The 19,960-nt window shown below is 37.8% G+C and overlaps 1 protein-coding gene across 39 annotated transcripts in view; it reads left to right on the forward strand.

Moving 5' to 3' along the window:
• Window positions 1–19,960, forward strand: part of LOC147343090 (uncharacterized) — a 466,920-nt gene that overhangs the window by 94,901 nt on the left and 352,059 nt on the right. The window contains exon 5 of one of the 39 annotated variants that reach the window (XR_015157027.1): window positions 18,959–19,722. The exons of 37 other annotated variants lie outside the window; for them this stretch is intronic. The gene's annotated coding sequence lies outside the window, so the exon portion shown is untranslated. Of the gene's footprint in view, window positions 1–18,958; window positions 19,723–19,960 lie in introns of those variants that run through there. One more of the 39 variants, XM_086382521.1, reaches the window with a different exon arrangement.

Raw genomic sequence — 19,960 nt, forward strand, 5'->3', positions numbered from 1 at the left:
AAGGAATGGATTCTTGATGCAAGCAACAGTGTGAAAGAATCCCAAAATAATTGCTCAGCTTACACACCAGATAAAAAAAGAAGGAGCAAACTACTATGTAATACTATTACATAAAATCCTAGGAAATGCAAACTAACATGTAGTGACAGAAAGCAGGTCACTGGGTGCCACATGGGTGAGCAGGAGGCGGGTAATGTGGGCAGGGGTGAGAGAGATGACAAAGGGGCAGAAGGGGTCTTTTGAGAGTGGTGTATTATGTTCAATAACTTTAGTGTAATGATGGAACATAGGTTATATTTAACATGTGGACACATGTCATATGTCAAAACTTATAAAATTGAACCCTTTAAATATGTGCAGTTTATTGTACATCAGTAAAAACTCTTTGTACATCAATAAATGTACAAAGCTGGAATCAAGATAGCAGGGAGAAATATCAATAACTTTAGATAGGCAGATGACACTACCCTTATGGCAGAAGGCAAACAAAAACTAAAGAACCTCTTTATGAAAGTGAAAGAGGAAAGTGAAAAAGTTGGCTTAAAACTCAACATCCAGAAAACTAAAATCATGGCATCTGGTCCCATCACTTCATGGCAAATAGATGGGGAAACAGTGACAGACTTTATTTTCCTGGGCTCCAAAATCACTGCAGATGGTGACTGCAGCCATGAAATTAAAAGACGCTTGCTCCTTGGAAGAAAAGCTATAAACAACCTAGACAGCATATTAAAAAGCAGAGACATTGCTTTGCCAACAAAGGTCCGTCTAGTCAAAGCTATGGCTTTCCCAGTAGTCATGTATGGATGTGAGAGGTGGACTCTAAAGAAAGCTGAGCGCTGAAGAATTGATGCTTTTGAACTGTGGTGTTGGAGAAGACTCTTGAGAGTCCCTTGGACAGCAAGGAGATCCAACCAGTCCATCCTAAAGGAAATCAGTCCTGAATATTCATTAGGACTGATGCTGAAGCTGAAATTTCAATACTTTGGCCACCTGATGCAAAGAACTGACTCACTGAAAGACCCTCATGATGGGGAAAATTGAAGGCAGGAGAAGGGGATGACAGAGGATGAGATGGCTGGATGGCATCACCGACTCAGTGAACATGAGTTTGAGCAAGCTCTGGGAGTTGGTGATGGACAGGGAAGGCTGGTGTGCTGCAGTCCATGGGATCACAAAGAGTCAGACACGACTAAGCGACTGAACTAAACTGAAGGTGTTCAAAAACAACTGGAATGCAATAGTATGCACAGAAGATTTCACCTCAGAGTGAGCAGGATAAAAATATTGTATCACTTTCTCCTATCCACTTTACACCTTAAACCTTAGCATTTTATTTTATCAGCAGAACAGTTAACTTGATAACTGTCTGTGAAAGTGCTGACTAGAACCTTGATTGGACTCACGTTAGCTAAATATGTATGTGCATGCCAAGTCTCCTCAGTCATGTCCAGCTCTTTGCGACCCCATGGACTGTAGCCCACCAGGCTCCTCTGTCCATGGGATTCTCCAAGCAAGATACTGGAATGAGTTGTCATGCCCTCCTCCAGGGGGATCTACAGGCAGGTTCTTTGCCACTAGTACCACCCCAGAAGCCCCACTGAGTACCTTTTCCCCAAATAATCACTACCATGTTGACTTTAAGTATCTTCCAGTACAATTATAATTTTTTTGTCAGTTTCAAAAAGCTTAAAACCTTATTCAGAATTTCCTTATCCACTAAAGAAAATATTCAGACTAATTTCCTAATCCACTAAAGAAAATATTCAGACTCTTTGTGGCACAAGTATAAATGCAGACACAGGCTCACAGAGCTTGAAAGAGCCTCAGAAATAATCTGAATTGCTTTTTATAAAAGAAAGAGATTGAGGATCAGAACAAGTGAATGACCACTTTTGAAGTCACTCAACTAATTGAGATTGCAACCTATGTGTCCTTATTCCCTAAGTAGGAGTGCAGTATTTCACAAATCAGAGTGCTTTAGGATAGAAGCCATTTAATAAATACGTGTTAAAATCAGAATGAATATTGCAGATTGAACTGGTGACCTGATAGTCTCCAATTTTAAGATACGCTGAATTATTAGAAAAGGAAAACCAAACTCTGGTGCCATCTTTCCATTAACACACATTAACACATTAATACACTTTCCACATTAACGCACTTGCCTTTTTGGAAAAGGACTCAGTAGGAAGAGATTACACTGCCCTTACCCTTTTTGGTCATTTCTGCTCTGTTATATTTAAGGCATAACCCTTTTATTTGGGTTTATAGAAAACATGGGCCAGGTCAAAGTCTCCCATTATTTTCACCCCCTTTCCTATGTTTTCTTAACTTTGCATTGCACTTGATTTTTGTCTATATATTTTAATTAAATTTCTGGTAATAACCTTTCCAGGGATCCTGGAAACATTCATTCAGTCTTTTCAAGTTCTAAGTTATTTAAGGCATAAGTTATGCATAAGCACGAGAGAGAGAGAAAATAAAAAAAAGACTAGCACACAGCCACTGACCCGTCAGAAGGGGTGGAGAGAAAGATCTTTGCGTGAATGTTAAAACTGGTATCAATAGAGAAGACACCACAATAGACTGGTGCAACATATCTTACCATGAATGCACACACAAAAAATTTCTCATTTCTTTTTCTTCCTACTTCTCTATTGTTTTGTATGACTATACCATTAACTTAGTATTAAAAAGAAAATGCTAATTCTTTGTGGCCCAATTTAAGTCTAGAATATAATCTACTGATATTTTCTGTATGTAGTTTCCAAAAATCCTGACTGCATCCATAGAGATTGAGAAATAGTAGATGACAAAAGAAGGCTGATCTTCAAGGAAGTTTAATTGAAGGATAACACCATGTAGTCTGCAAAATAATCAGAGCACAGTTTACTGTTATGATACAGCAGTTCTCAAATTGTGGAGTATGTAAGAGTCACTGGGTATTCCCTGACTTTTCTCCCAGAAATTCTGATTTAGTAGGTCGGGAGTGGAGCCCCACAATTTCCACTTTTTAACAAGTTTTACAAGTAATTTTGTTGCAAGTGGATTTATGTTGATAAAAATTGTTCAGCCTCTTTCCTTTTCTGGTTTCTACCTAAACTTTGGTTAAAATTACAGTTACACAACTCACTAGCTGGAAGGCCTTAGAAAAGTAACATGACCTTTCAGTGTCTTGACTTTGAGAATAATTCAGGGTTTTGCAAGGATTAATAAAATAATATATGTGAAGTGCCTGGTACATGGTAGACATTTAAATAATGTTAAATTCTTTCCCCAAATAAATATCATGTTCCTTCTTAATCTGACCCTAAACTGGAATGTACTTCTCCTTTAATTCCTAACCTGGTTGTAAACAACTCCACTGTTTCAGATCATGAAGAAAATCACATACCTCAATTCAAATGACTGGTTGCCAGTCCCAGAAACATTTTTGCTATGTTTGAATGACTCAGGCATGACAGAACATTAATGCATGCATATAGTTATCCACATCACAAAAGCCAACTAAATCAGTTGATTTAGATATTTAAACTTACTCAAGTGAAAAACACTCAAACATACCACCCACCAAACTTACCACCATGTGTTGGGTCCTACTTTGCAAACTGAGAAAAATTGCTTTAAGGATGAGTAAGAAGGTACAGGTCTGTCTAGTCAAGGCTATGGTTTTTCCTGTACATCCTGTCATGTATGGATGTGAGAGTTGGACTGTGAAGAAGGCTGAGTGCCGAAGAATTGATGCTTTTGAACTGTGGTGTTGGAGAAGACTCTTGAGAGTTCCTTGGACTGCAAGGAGATCCAACCAGTCCCTTCTGAAGGAAATCAGCCCTGGGATTTCTTTGGAAGGACTGATGCTAAAGCTGAAACTCCAGTACTTTGGCCACCTCATGCAAAGAGTTGACTCATTGGAAAAGACTCTGAGGCTGGGAGGGATTGGAGGCAGGAGGAGAAGGGGACAGCAGGGGATGAGATGGCTGGATGGCATCACTGACTCGATGGACGTGAGTCTGAGTGAACTCCGGGAGTTGGTGATGGACAGGGAGGCCTGGAGTGCTGTGATTCATGGGGTCGCAGAGTCAGACATGACTGAGCAACTGAACTGAACTGAACTGAAGAAGGTACAGAGAAGGTCTGCTCACAAGGAAATGTTCAAGATAAACCCTTGACCTTTTTTTTCAAAATGTGTTCTAGTTCCTCAGCCTCTTGTATTCATATTCATCCAAAGACCTTAGATACAGCAAGGTGCTTTGACATGTCCAAGAGTTAAACACAAGCCCAGTGCACACCCAGAAGCCCAGAGGAATATTTTTCAAAATGAGAATTATGTTTGGGCCAATAGCCAGTAAGGGCAAGGAAGAACTCAGCAGCTCAAAGGAACATGCAGAACTCAACACTCTGAGGCTGATGAAATGTTCTCTCCTTACTCATCAGGGCTGGATCGGTGCCAGCTGATGTTATCAACAAAATTTGACCCCATCCTTTCCAGATCCTCAGTCTTAAGGATCTTTTGCCATCCTACAGATTCCACCAAAGTCATCCTAGGCCGTATGCTTAAAAAGTCAATCCCCTCCTCCAGCACTGTGCCACAAAACTGGAGGAAAGTGTGTTAGGTTTGTACTTATGCTCAAAGGGCTAGAAATGCAAACTTGTGTTTTAAATGTTTAGTTTTTAAATAAAAAATCATACAGATGCAAAGTTCTAAAAGTCAAACAATGCTAGTAGCTTATACTAAAACAAAACAGATAAAAAAAAATTAGCTGCCCCCCCCACCAGCAACATTTACCCTGTTCTCCAAAGGCAACTCCCTTCAAGTATGTTACCTGTTTCATCTGGTATTTATGCCTATTTTTTAAAGAATTAACTTAAAAAACTGGAAATAGAACTGCCATACGACCCAGCAATCCCACTGCTGGGCATACACACTGAGGAAACCGGAATTGAAAGAGACATGTGTACCCCAGTGTTCATCGCAGCACTGTTTACAATAGCCAGGACATGGAAGCAACCTAGATGTCCATCAGCAGACAAATGGATAAGAAAGCTGTGGTACATATACACAATGGAATATTACTCAGTTATTAAAAAGAATGCATTTGAATCAGTTCTAATGAGATGAATGAAACTGGAGCCTATTATACAGAGTAAAGTAAGTCAGAAAGAAAAAAACATCAATACAGTATATTAACACATATATATGGAATTTAGAAAGTTGACCCTATATGCAAGACAACAAAAGAGACACAGATGTAAAGAACAGACTTTTGGACTCTGTGGGAGAAGGTAAGGGTGAGATGATTTGAGAGAATAGCATTGAAACATGTATATTACCATATGTGAAATAGATTGCCAGTCCAGGTTTGATGCATGAGACAGGGTGATCAGGGCCGGTGCACTGAGATGACCCTGAGGGATGGGATGGGGAGGGAGGTGGAAGGGGGGTTCAGGATGGGGGATACCTGTACACTTGTGGCTGATTCATGTCAATGTATGGCAAAAACCACTACAATATTGTAAAGTAATTAATAAATTTTTTTAAAAAGTTAATCAAAAGAAAACAAAAGGTTAACTTTAGGTTAGTGTAATTATATAAATATAATTCATTACTGTGCCAAGTCATGATATTATTTTCTTTCCCTGAACATAATTTTTGTTTTTCCTAGAGTTATTTATTGCATCTTTTAAAAGAATTTACTTGATTTTCTCTGTGTTTACACTTAATGTCTTTCTACATCCTCTGGCAGCCAGCATTTCAGTAGAATTGCTCACAAACACAACCTGTCAGATAATTTATTTCCACTTTTTCTAGACTTTCCTCCTAAAGTCAATTTAGGCCTCCTATTTCAATTTGAACAGGTTTCCTGGAAGGGAAACTTCACAGCTCTTATTCTTTGTCATTTCCTTGGCTTAAATCCTGTAACCAGGATACATGGCTATTTTTTTTTTTTTTTTGCTTTTGCTTGAGGAGAAAATGGTAACTCATTTTTTAAATTAAAAATTATCAAATTATTGCAAATTATTATTTTTTTCTTTTATTATTATTATTATTATTTTTTACTTTACAATATTGTATTGGTTTTGCCATACATCAGCATGCATTATGTGGAATCTAAACAATACAACAAACTAGTGAATATAACAATATTTTTAAAGAGGTGAATGTAAAGTAACTTTCAAAAATTTTATAAAAATAATTTGCATCCAACACGTGTACACCTGTGCTGCTGCTGCTGCTGCTGCTAAGTTGCTTCAGTCGTGTCCGACTCTGTGAGACCCCATAGATGGAAGCCCACTAGGCTCCCCCGTCCCTGGGATTCTCCAGGCAAGAGTACTGGAGTGGGGTGCCATTGCCTTCTCTGGTACACCTGTGGTGGATGCAAATTATTTTTTTTTATAAAATGTTTGAAAGTTACTTTACATTCACCTTTTTAAAAATAGTGTTGTATTCACTAGTTTGTTGTATTGCTTAGATTCCACATATAAGTCGTATCATACAGTCTTTTTCTTTCTCTGACTTGTTTCACTTAGCACAGTGCCCTCCAAGTCTATCCATGTTGCTGCAGATGGAAGAATTTTGCTCTTTTTAATGGCTGGGTAGTATTCCATTTTGTGTGATATAAAGAAGATTATACCACAACTTCTTTATCCATTCATCTGTTGATGAAAACTTAGATTGTTTCCATATTTTGGCAATTGTAACATTGGGGTTCATGTATGTTTTCAAATTAGTGTTTTGAGTTTTTTTTGTGTGTGTATACACACACACACACATACTCAGGAGTGGAACTGCTTTGTCCTATGGTTGTTCTATTTTCAGTTTTTTGAGAAGCCTCTATACTGTTTTCCATCATGGCTACTCAATTTTTTTTTTGTTTTACTTTTTTCTTTTGGTGAAGACTAACTCATTTTTAACAGCCTGATTTTAAGATCAACTCTAAAGGATCCCCGATTAAAAAAAAAATTGCTCCATTTATATTTTAATGATACCCCCAAATAGAAAACTAAGCCAATTTACACATTACTCTTAATTGTGGTAACTGTTATGTTCTCCCCCCAAAAATCAAGATCAAAACTATCTGGTAGAGCAACCTAAAATTGTGATAAGTTTTCCAGAATAGAGAGCCAAAACCTGGGATGTTATCCATGGAGAAGTCTTCAAAATTTGTATTTTCCCCTCATATTCTACAATTTTTCTTATAGCATATTGTCATCTGATTCTGGCAATGCACTATAATTGAATGCCATGTACAAGCAACAGGAAAAATCAATTCACTGACCATGATAAAAGAGAAATGAGCTACAGACTCACTAGGGAAGTTTATAAAGCTTCTCTGTAGGGTTGAGTTATTGGTTTTTATTCTGAAGCAGCAGCACTGAAGCACAAAAAATGCCAGTAATTGGGGTCAGTGTTCAGTCAGACCCCCCCACCAAAGGATCTTCAGCCAACTCTGTTAGAATAAAACTTCAACTTCAAATAAGCGTGTGATGCCTCTAACTTTTCCATTAGGAAAAGTTAATGAGTTTCTTTTGACAAGAGTGTTACAGAGGTGTGATTCTCAGAAATGAAAGTCTAGATACCTCAGACTCCATGTGTGTAAAAAAAGATACTCTTGAAAGGAGACAAAATATACATTAATTTCAATGCTTTTTTTTTTTCTCTGTATAAAACCCTTAGGTTCAGTACCAAAGAAACTGTGTTGAAATGAATAGAAATAAAATGACTGTTTCCTACCAAGAGAAGCACAGTAGTCAAGGACTAATTTCAATTCACCTTGCAGAGAAGGAGGCTGTAGGCTACTAAAAGGGAAATCAGGCCATTAGAGCTTTGCACTGCTGCTTACGAGGAAGTGTGTCCTTCCTGTGTGACCTAGGAAGAGACCAAAAAGGCGGAAGGAACACTGAATTTTCTGAGAACATTGGTACGTGGCCTGAATACGAGTTCCTCAGAGGTTACATGTTTGTTCCCTCAGGTCTAATAGGCACCTGCCTATATACCACACTTCCTTAAAGCTATCACTTACTTTTAGCTCTTCCAAGCGTCAGTTTCCTAAACAGAAAATAACAGTAGTGTTGCATTCAGGAGCTGTTTTGAGAATTGAAATTTTACAGACATAACAAGTTATATTTACAAAGGTTTGGTGGTGTCTTAAAAATTTAGGCCACAAACATATGAGTATTTCAACAGTCCCCTACACTCCTGAAAATATATCCCAAAGTTGATGTGAAAACGTCAAGGTTGATATTTGTTGACTTCATATCCCTCTAAATCTTCAGTGACCTCCTTCCTCTGCCATGAAACCTTTGGCCATTCCAACTTCCACTCATTTCTCATTTCTAAATTTCTACAGAATTTAGTTCCTACCTACATATACACTTCCCAGGCAGTGTTAGTGGTAAAGAACCCACCTACCAGTCCAGGAGATATGAGAGACATCCCTGGGTCGGGAAGATCCCCTGGAGGAGGGCATGGCAACCCACTCCAATATTCTTGCCTGGAGAATTCCATTGACAGAGGAGCCTGTTATGGACTGTAACAGTCCATAAGGTCGCAGAGAATCAGACACAACTGAAGCGACTTAGAACTCACATGCACACATATACTCACCACTTAGAGCCTTTGGCTACTTTTTTTTTTTTTTCCTAATGAAAGTTTTCTCCTACAAGTAACTGAAAGCTCCTTGAGTACAGAGACAAGTTTTGGTTGTTTTCTGTTTCCTTGATTGTACCTAGAATAATGCCCTTGCTCTGAAGGTTTGTTCACTGCCTGTTGATTCTTATTCAGAGGACCATCTCCTTTTAGTTAGTGATTGTTGAAAATCTATCCACACATTCCATTCACTTGAGGACCCTATGTTAAATACCAGTGTCCAACCGCATCTATAAAGATTCTACTTTAATTGGTCTTAGATAAAATCTGGGCATTTGTATTTTCTAGATGTTCCTCAGGTAATTCTAGTCTGCCACTGCTGCAAGCCCTCTTTTAAAAGTAGTTCATCTGTAAAGTTGGGTAGAGAAAGAAACATGGTGAATGGTGAGAGAAGAGCAATCTAGGTTTTTTTCATGTTCACCTGGAAAAAGAGGCTCCCCTCAACTGCTAATTCTGGTGGCTTAGATGGTGAAGAATCTGTCTACAGTGCAGAAGAAAGGGTTCGATCCCTGGGTCAGGCAGATCTCCTGAAGAAGGGAAAGGCAACCCACTCCAGTATTCTCACCTGGAGAATTCCATGGACAGAAGAGTCTGGTAGGCTACAAGTTCACAGGGTTGCAAAGAGTCAGACATGACTGAGTGACTAACACTTTCACTTTCGATGGCTGATTATTTGACAGTCTTAAAAGTTCTCTGACACCCCACTGACCTCTCAAGACACTCATATCTATCTCAACTTTTCTCAGAGGTCTCGGGTAGTAAATTTAACAAAGTTAAACAGGTTTCTTTGCCATAGGCCTTCTCAGAATCTTCAGTAATCCAATGTTTAGTGAAGCTCCAAGAGGGATGTTGTATGCAGTCATCTGAAGTTACTTTATACAGAGCTTATGGGGACTCTCTCATTTCTCATTTAGGAAATGCTGCTTGTATGTATGTAAGTATAGCATGGACTAGATGGGTGGAAAATGTTGAAGTAGGGATGGGTGGAATAATTTTGTTCCAGAAGTTAAGAATATTGATAATAAATCTTCTAAAATCCAGAGACCATTTTAATCTCTGCAAGATTTTGAAAGGGGCCTCAAATTGGAATTAATGGCTGCTCACATAAATGGCATTAATACCACACAGTGATATGTTCTGTTTTGCCAACTGACTCTTCACTACTTAGAGATATTTAATTATGTTTTCCAGTTTCCCAAAAAAGAGGCTTGTTGCAGTATTTCTAAATGTAAAAGGCAAAGTATAACTGTAGGAGGAATTAATTATATTCATGATTTGAGTTAGAATTAAGGATAAAGATTACTAATCTTTTGAGGATAGCCTGTGTTCTTAATCCACTGAAAAATAACTCATAGTAAATGTGTAATAGATGAGAATTTAGAGGAAGAACTTCAGGAAAACTTATTGAAGAGAGGATCAGATCAGATCAGATCAGTCGCTCAGTCATGTCCGACTCTTTGGGACCCCATGAATCGCAGCACGCCAGGCCTCCCTGTCCATCACCAACTCCCGGAGTTCACTCAGACTCATGTCCATCGAGTCAGTGATGCCATCCAGCCATCTCACTCTCTGTCGTCCCCTTCTCCTCCTGCCCCCAATCCCTCCCAGCATCAGAGTCTGTTCCAATGAGTCAACTCGTCGCATGAGGTGGCCAAAGTACTGGAGTTTCAGCTTTAGCATCATTTCTTCCAAAGAAATCCCAGGGCTGATCTTATTCAGAATGGACTGGTTGGATCTCCTTGCAGTCCAAGGGACTCTCAAGAGTCTTCTCCAACACCACAGTTCAAAAGCATCAATTCTTCGGCGCTCAGCCTTCTTCACAGTCCAACTCTCACATCCATACATGACCACAGGAAAAACCATAGCCTTGACTAGACGAACCTTTGTTGGCAAAGTAATGTCTCTGCTTTTGAATATGCTATCTAGGTTGGTCATAACTTTCCTTCCAAGGAGTAAGCGTCTTTTAATTTCATGGCTGCAGTCACCATCTGCAGTGATTTTGGAGCTCAGAAAAATAAAGTCTGATACTGTTTCCACTGTTTCCCCATCTATTTCCCATCAAGTGGTGGGACCGGATGCCATGATCTTCGTTTTCTGAATGTTGAGCTTTAAGCCAACTTTTTCAGTCTCCACTTTCACTTTCATCAAGAGGCTTTTGAGTTCCTCTTCACTTTCTGCCATAAGGGTGGTGTCATCTGCATATCTGAGGTTATTGATATTTCTCCCGGCAATCTTGATTCCAGCTTGTGTTTCTTCCAGTCTAGCGTTTCTCAGGATGTACTCTGCATATAAGTTAAATAAACAGGGTGACAATATACAGCCTTGATGAACTCCTTTTCCTATTTGGAACCAGTCTGTTGTTCCATGTCCAGTTCTAATCGTTGCTTCCTGACCTGCATACAAATTTCTCAAGAGGCAGATCAGGTGGTCTGGTATTCCCATCTCTTTCAGAATTTTCCACAGTTTATTGTGATCCACACAGTCAAAGGCTTTGGCATAGTCAATAAAGCAGAAATACTGTTTTTCTGGAACTCTCTTGCTTTTTCCATGATCCAGCGGATGTTGGCCATTTGATCTCTGCTTCCTCTGCCTTTTCTAAAACCAGCTTGAACATCAGGAAGTTCACAGTTCACATATTGCTGAAGCCTGGCTTGGAGAATTTTGAACATTACTTTACTAGCGTGTGAGATGAGTGCAATTGTGCGGTAGTTTGAGCATTCTTTGGCATTGCCTTTCTTTGGGATTGGAATGAAAACTGACCTTTTCTAGTCCTGTGGCCACTGCTGAGTTTTCCAAATTTGCTCACATATTGAATGCAGCACTTTCACAGCATCATCTTTCAGAATTTGAAATAGTTCAACCAGAATTCCATCACCTCCACTAGCTTTGTTTGTAGTGATGCTTTCTAAGGCCCACTTGATTTCACATTCCAGGATATCTGGCTGTAGGTCATTGATCACACCACCATGATTATCTGGGTCATGAAGATCTATTTTGTACAGTTCTTCTGTGTATTCTTGCCATCTCTTCTTAATATCTTCTGCTTCTGTTAGGTCCATACCATATCTGTCCTTTATCAAGCTCATCTTTGCATGAAATGTTCCTTTGGTATCTCTGATTTTCTTGAAGAGATCCCTAGTCTTTCCCATTCTGTTGTTTTCCTCTATTTCTTTGCATTGATCGCTGAAGAAGGCTTTCTTATCTCTTCTTGCTATTCTTTGGAACTTTGCATTCAGATGTTTATATCTTTCCTTTTCTCCTTTGCTTTTTGCTTCTCTTCTTTTCACAGCTATTTGTAAGGCCTCCCCAGACAGCCATTTTGCTTTTTTGCATTTCTTTTCTATGGGAATGGTCTTGATCCCTGTCTCCTGTACAATGTCATGAACCTCATTCCATAGTTCATCAGGCACTCTATCTATCAGATCTAGGCCCTTAAATCTATTTCTCACTTCCACTGTATAATCATAAGGGATTTGATTTAGGTCATACCTGAATGGTCTAGTGGTTTTCCCTACTTTCTTCAATTTAAGTCTGAATTTGGCAATAAGGAGTTCGTGGTCTGAGCCACAGTCAGCTCCTGGTCTTGTTTTTGCTGACTGTATAGAGCTTCTCCATCTTTGGCTGCAAAAAGTATAATCAATCTGATTTTGGTGTTGACCATCTGGTGATGTCCATGTATAGAGTCTTCTCTTGTGTTGTTGGAAGAGGGTGTTTGAGGAGAGGAAGTTCATGTAATTGACTATTGTGGGTGTCTTCCTGCACAAACATAATTGCAAAGATTATTCACTGATTAACCTTTCCATACTAAATATGCCTAACTGGAATTTGAAAGTCATTAGCCTGTTTCATTTACATGGTTTTGGGAAACATTTTGACCAATTTAGGTAGTTGTGTCATAAGCCTCAAAGTAGGAACTTTAAAGGTTTTTTTGTTTTCTTTAAAAAGGAAATCACATTCATTTCCTGGATATTGATAGAATGAGCCTTTTACTTTATTGCTGTTACAAAGTAGCCAGTTCATAACCTGACTCTGCTAATTCCTTAAAAGATATTCTTTATTGTTGTTGAGTATGTTGATATAAAATTAATTAATGGTCAGTCTAAGAGGAAATACTTCAGTCTGCACTAGCCAACTTGTGGATTATAACCTGGGAGACAGTCTTTCAGAAAGCTCTAAAGACTGTTCTGAAGAAGTAAGGGAGGAATTAGGCGTGTATGTAATTTTGGTAATATGGCCATGCAATCAAGGCCGTATCTTGGCAGAATGTTACTGCTATTCATGAGGAACAGATATCTTAGTGGTTTAAGTGCTTTCCTAAGTATGGGAAGATGCAAGAAACTGGGCTCATAAAATTTTCTCCTGAAAATATTTAACTATCTGAGAACTAGTACCAATTTTCCTAGAGCACAAAGTAACTCATCCTGATCTTCAAGCGGAATTCCTGTCAGGGTGTGTTGTAGGTCAGCAACTGCAGTGGCTAATGACTTGATTCTTATAGAACTGGATGGTGGGCCACAGTATTTTACAATCCCTTCCTTTTTGTTTTCATTTTGTTCAAGGTTTGGGAGGCATTTTGTGACCAGTTTGTTCCATGGTGCTCAGAATGCTTATTCCCAGGTCAAGCAAAGGTTTCACTGATAGGCCACTCAGTGTCTTATTACTGGACTAGGCCCTGTTGATAGTAGTCCAAAGCTCTGGATCACCTGTTCTACTAGTCTGTTATGTCCCAGGATATGGTTCTCTCATTGTTTCTTCCCATATCTATGCTATGCTAAGTCACTTCAGTCGTGTCCGACTCTGTGTGACCCCATAGACGGCAGCCCACCAGGCTTCCCCGTCCCTGGGATTCTCCAGGCAAGAGTACTGGAGTGGGGTGCCATTGCCTTCCCATATCTAGAGTTACAATATTGATCTTATAGAATTATGTATTTGCGCAATCATTTCAAGTCACCTGGTCATAGTTATTTTTATTAGAGACTCAGTCACATATTTGGTAGTGGAAGAAGTAACAATCTTATATAGACAAAATACAAGTAACATAGCTAGTGACATTAATGAAGTCATAAGTTAGTATTTAAACTAAGAACTTCCATTATGGTGCCCAGAATATCCCCAAGTCATCTGACCCAATTTGTTCCATACCAGTTGCTATCTTTAAGGGAAATGATATATTGGCATTGTATGTAAAGTTCACCAAAGATATCTGCATGTACAAGGCCAGTGGTAGGTCATTGCAACACCTTGTAGGATTGATAAAGGTATATTATCTTCTAAGGAGTTACATGGTTGGCTCCAGAAGGAGAAAAATAGATATTTATGGTTGAACAGCTATTTCTGCTATTGGAAAGGTGTGGTTAATGCATAATACAGATGCACAATGCGCACTAAAGGCACTAAATGGTAGAGAGGAGGCCCAAACAGCAGAGAAAAAAATACGTTTAAATGTCTCTTGCCTTACACATAACAAGATGTTCAACATCATTATTAGAGAAATGCAAATCAAAACTACAATGAAATACTACCTCATATTGGTCAGAATGGCCATCATTAAAACGTCTACAAATAACAGGTGCTGGAGAGGTTTTGGAGGCGTGGGAACCCTCCTATACTGTTGTTAGTAAAGCAGTACATTGGTGCAACCATTGTGGAAAACAGTATGGAGGTTCCTCAAAAAACTAAAAATAGAGTTGTCATATGATCCTGAAATCCCAGTCCTGGGCATATATCCAGACATAGATAGGCCAGCAGATTATCATACTAAGTGAAGTAAGTCAGAGGAAGATAAATACCACATATCACTTATATGTGGAATCTGAAATATGACACAAGTGGACTTATTTACAAAACAGAAACAGACTCACAGAAAAGATTAGAGGTTTCTAGGTGGGGGGAGGTTTGTTGGAAGTTTGGGATTAACAGATGCATACTATTGATATTATATATGGAATGGGTAAACAACAACGTCTTACTATATAGCATAGTATTCAATATCCTGTGATAAACCATAATGGAAAAGAATATCAATAAGAATTGTACATATATATATGTATAACTGAATTACTTTGCTATACAGCAGAAATTAACAAGAAATAAATACATCTATTTATTATAAATAAACTATATTACAGTATTTACTTTTTAATTTCTTTTGCCTTAAAATAACAATTTTATTTTATCAAGTGCATCTAAGTTTTAGAACAGAAGTAACATATCACATAATCCCACAACAGTTTGAAAGTGAAAGTCACTCAGTTGAGTCTGACTATTTGCAACTCCATGGAATCCATGGAATTCTCCAGGCCAGAATACTGAAGTAGGTAGCCTTGCCCTTCTCCAGGGCATTGTCCCAACCCAGGGATAGAAACTGGGTCCCCTGAATTGATGAGCATCACTTCAGTCCCTAGTTCTGAGTGAGAATCCTTAGCAGGATATACTCATACTTGCCCTTCATGAAAGTGAAAGTCACTCAGTCATCTGACTCTTTTTGACGCCATGGACTGAATAGTCCATGGAATTCTCCAGGCCAGAATACTGGAGTGGGTAGCCCTCCCCTTCTCCAGGGGATCTTCCCAACCCAGGGATTGAACCCAGGTCTCCCACATTGCAGGCGGATTCTTTACCAGCTGAGCCACAACGGAAGCCCAAGTATACTGGAGTGGGTAGCATATCCCTTCTCCAGCAGATCTTCCTGACCCAGGAACTGAACTGGGGTCTCCTGCATTGCAGGTGGATTCTTTACCAACTGAGCCATCAGGGAAGCCCTGATAGCAACAGTTTAGTGAGGCAGTTTTGCCTAATGTTACACAGCTGGTAACAGCTAAACTAGGATTAGAATCTCTGACTGTCTGTCTCTAGAGCCTAAATTCATGTTAAGGGATAATTTTATAACAGATATACAGTGACCATGTCTTAAAGAAAACTGTTAAGACGTTATAACCAGTTCAAAAAAGTATCTGAAGAATAGACTTTATTATAGATCAGGAATGTTGAGATGAATTTGCAAATGGATACACAACTGAGTATTTCCATAGTAGAAGAGGGAAGTCTTTGAATTTACACTGGACAGAATTTATTTGCATATACACACACAAGAACTCTTTTGTACTGCTTTCAGTTATCTACGATTTACAGCATTATAAAATAGTTCAAAGGCAGTGAAAGCTCACAGTCCCCATAGACTAGAATAATCTGGGATGTGTGCTTTAAACAATGAATGTATACTGGCAAGGAGCTCTGTTTGTGAAGAGGATAAATTTTATTACAGCAAGGTTGTACGCATCTTAAAAACAGAGATGTTATCTTTATAGTATCTATTTTATAGTTGTCATAGCAGGGCTTAATAAACACATGTTGATATTCACTTGTTTAATTGTTGGTCTTTAGATTTTTTTTTTGTTTTAAGAAATGAATAGTATTTATATTGTAAAAGATATATTTATATCGCACAATTCTTGACTTCCAAACCAGGATCTCAAACTTAGTGGCATTTTTCAGAGTCCTTCTTAAAGTCAAGGCATTAATCAGTATTCTCATCGAGTCATAAGCTGTGACAATACAGCTAGCTGTGCTTTTCAAAAACAACATTATCAAAATCTGTCTGAGGGTTTATCCCTATCTAACAGATACAAAGGTTTCAATAAATTCATATTCTTTTCCCTTTGAGGTAATATAGAATTCTTTTCCCTTTCTTATAAATCCTTTGAGTGGTAGTTGTCTAGAATTGATATCAATATTAAGTTTAGCATAACTCTATTCTTAGCCATTAAATCATCTCTTCCCTTTCCCATCCAAAAAATAAAAAAAAAAAACAGGAAAGAATTGGAAAACCATGGATATACTTACCGATAATCCCCAAGATTTATTCCTGAGTTTTAAGATTTTGATTGCAGTATGTATGTATGTTTGTGTTTGTTCCATAAAACCTTATTGACAAGAACAAGTGGTAGGGCTAGATTTGACTTTTGGGATATAATTTGATGACTCTTGGTTTAGAGTATGAGCACTGGAGTCAGACTGCTAGATTTGAATTCAAGTTCTGTCCCTTACTAGTTTTGCCATCCTGGGTGAATTACTAAACATCTTTGATATTTGTTACCTTTGTGGTAGGGATAGCAGTGCCTATCTGGGGTTGTCATAAGGACCCTTGCACAGTGGTCAGAACAATGTCTGGTATCTAGTAAGCTCTCAGTGAAGGTTATTTCTTAGTGTTCTATATTCAACATGACCCTTTTAAAGGACTGTCACATCATTTATCTGATTTTAATTTTCACTGAGCAGTAAGCTAAGGTCAGCAAGGATGATGATAAACCCCAGGGTTAGTTCAAGTTGATTGTTTTTTTCATCTTATTTCATTTTTGTCAACAAATAAAAAATTTTCTACCAAAACAACATACCATCTTTGCAATCACTTCAGTCCAGTCACACAGTTGTGTCCAACTCTGCAACATCATGGACTGCACCACGCCAGGCTTCCCTATTCATCACCAACTCCCAGAACTTGCTCAAACTCATGTCCATTGAGTTGGTGATGCCATCCAACCATCTCATCTTCTGTCATCCCCTTCTCCTCCTGCCTTCAATCTTCTCCAGCGTCAGGGTCTTTTCCAATGAGTCAGTTCTTCGCATCAGGTGGCCAAAGTATTGAAGCTTCAACATCAGTCTTTGCAATGAATATTCAGGACTGATTTCCTTTAGGATGGACTGGTTTGATCTCTTTGCTGTCCAAGGGACTCTGAAGAGTCTTCTCCAACACTGCAGTTCAAAAGCATCAATTATTTGGAGCTCAGCTTTCTTTGCAATAATACTTTAAAATATTTTTTAAACTTATTTATTTTAAATGAAACAAAGATGAATGTTTTTAATGGTAAAAGATACAATTCACAAAGAATATAGACATCATAAACCATTAGACACCTCAACAACAAAGAAACAAAAATACAGAAAGCAAAAACCAGGAGATATATAAGGGAAAAGAAAAAATATAATAGATATATTAACATTTCTCTGAGAATATTTTATCAAGTGCATAAAAAATAAGACTAGGAGCATTTTGAATGATGTCATTAATAATTTAAATATAGTAGGTTTATGTTTAATTAATTTATATTAATCATATCCTACACAAATGTATTTAAAATTTTGTATCTCATATGTTTTTATTAGATGTCTATAGGACATTTAGAAAAACTGGTAAGACGATAAACATTACTAAATTTCAAAATGTAGAATTCTTTTGTGTGTGTGTGATTCAGTTATACATATACACATATATTATTTTTGAAATTATTTTCCATTTACATTATTACAAAATATTGACTATAGTTTCGTGTGCTATACAGTGAACTTTTGATGCTTGTTGCCTTTTTTTTTTTTTAAATTAGAAATCTAGTATTCTGTTCATACTAAGTCAAACAAGCAGAATCATAAAGTTTTTAGTTAGGCAAAAATTCATAACTTTTCTAAAATATTTATGTTATATATATTACTTGAATATATGTATACAAAAACTTTTCTACTATGCTTGATAAAGTCTTGAGAAAGTACATCACTAAAAAAGAAGAGATGGAAAACATAAACTAAATGAAATGGGAGCACTGAATATGAAATAGAAAAAATGAAACAAACTAGATAAAAGTAAAAGATCCTCTTTATTTTCTTGGACTCCAGAATCACTGGAGATGGTGACTGCAACCATGAAATTAAACGATGCTTGCTCCTTTTAAGAAAAGCTATGACAAACCTAGACAACATTTTAAAAAGCAGAGACATTACTCTACCAACAAAGGTCTGTCAGAAACCTGACATGGGGTTTCAAAACCTTCACAACAGTCAGAGAACTTCTTTAATATTATTATTCTTCAGTTTGTGGGTCACCCACCCAGTGGGCATGGGATTTGATTTTATCATGATCGTGACCCTCCTACCCTCTCCCTGAGGCTTCTTTGTGTTTAGATGTGGGGTACCTGTTTTTGGTAGGTTTAAGCGTCTCATGTCAATGGTTGTTCAACAGCTAGTTGTGACTTTGGTGCTCTTGCAGGAGGAGATGAGCACACATCCTTCTCCTCTGCCATCTTGAACTTCTAAAATATTTTTAAAGAAATTTAAAAAATGCAAAATTAAAGTTTGGTGATGGGGAGGAAAACTAATGAAGATGTGTTTTCCAGCTACTAAATCAGACTAATTCTCTTGAAAGAGTGGTTTTGGCAAAACAAAACAAAACAAAAACTTGATGCTTTTAGGTTTTTCAGTGCACATAAACTAATTTTTTGTTTGCTTGTTTTTTGTCTCTCTTCTTCCGACTTCCCAAAGGAGCAAGATTAGTGCTGAGAATATGATATAAATGGAGATATGGAATCTTTTCACCCCTCCTACTGTGAGCTGCCTAATGAACAGTTGATCATTTTTCATAAACACACTACGTGTCCCAAATTTCCAAATATTTGGCCATGAAATGAAGATGGTTACAAATACCTTTATATGAGCAAACTCTGTGCAGAGTCACTGAGTTTCCTAACTAGGGCAAAAATCAGCTAACTGCACACTGCTATTATTTAATCCAAGATTCCTCTAATAGAAGCTGGTTCCCCACAGCCACAGCTGGCTAATTACATGTTCTATGTAGATTATTTTTCTCTCATTTGAGCTGTTTTGGAATCCTCAGCCCAATATGGAATCAATAATAACTCTTTGGTTTTCTATATCCATGCCTGAATATTTAAACTTCTGAAACCTGAGGAAAATAGAAAATATAAAGGCAAACTGTACTTGCATGACTGAAGGTTTCTGTGGCTCATGGAGATTGACCTAGGGATCAAACCCAGGTCTCCTGCATTGCAGGCAAATTCTTTACCATCTTAGCCACCAGGGAAGCCCCAATACAGAGATACTGGATTCCACAATTAGAGACTCAAAATCTCCTGCCTCCCATCTTAGGTCCAAGCAAGTAGTCAAAAATGACAAAAAAATTTAATTATCATATATTCATAAATGTTGTTAAAAACAGCAATAACAACAAATATGGTTTAAATTCTACAGTACTGTGATAATAATAAAAGAATTATATTCTGCAGTGATTTATGCTTTTTGAAACATTTTCTGATCTCCAAAGTAAAAGTAAAACTCAGGGAGGTACCAGAGGACATATTCTTTTCTTTTGATAAAAGAAAAACATAGTGTGAGAGGTTAGTGACAGAGGCCAGAGAGAAACCAGAATTTCTGACTCCAAATCTAAATTTATTTCTATTAAAGCTAATTCCCCTCAGCCATGCTGTTGCCAGCATATCTATATAGTATACTGTCTAATTAAATCCA

Source organism: Bos grunniens, chromosome 28 (genome assembly GCF_055505025.1).
Source record: "Bos grunniens cultivar Pamir isolate PY7600 chromosome 28, Bosgru_T2T1.0, whole genome shotgun sequence".
NCBI lineage: Eukaryota > Metazoa > Chordata > Mammalia > Artiodactyla > Bovidae > Bos > Bos grunniens.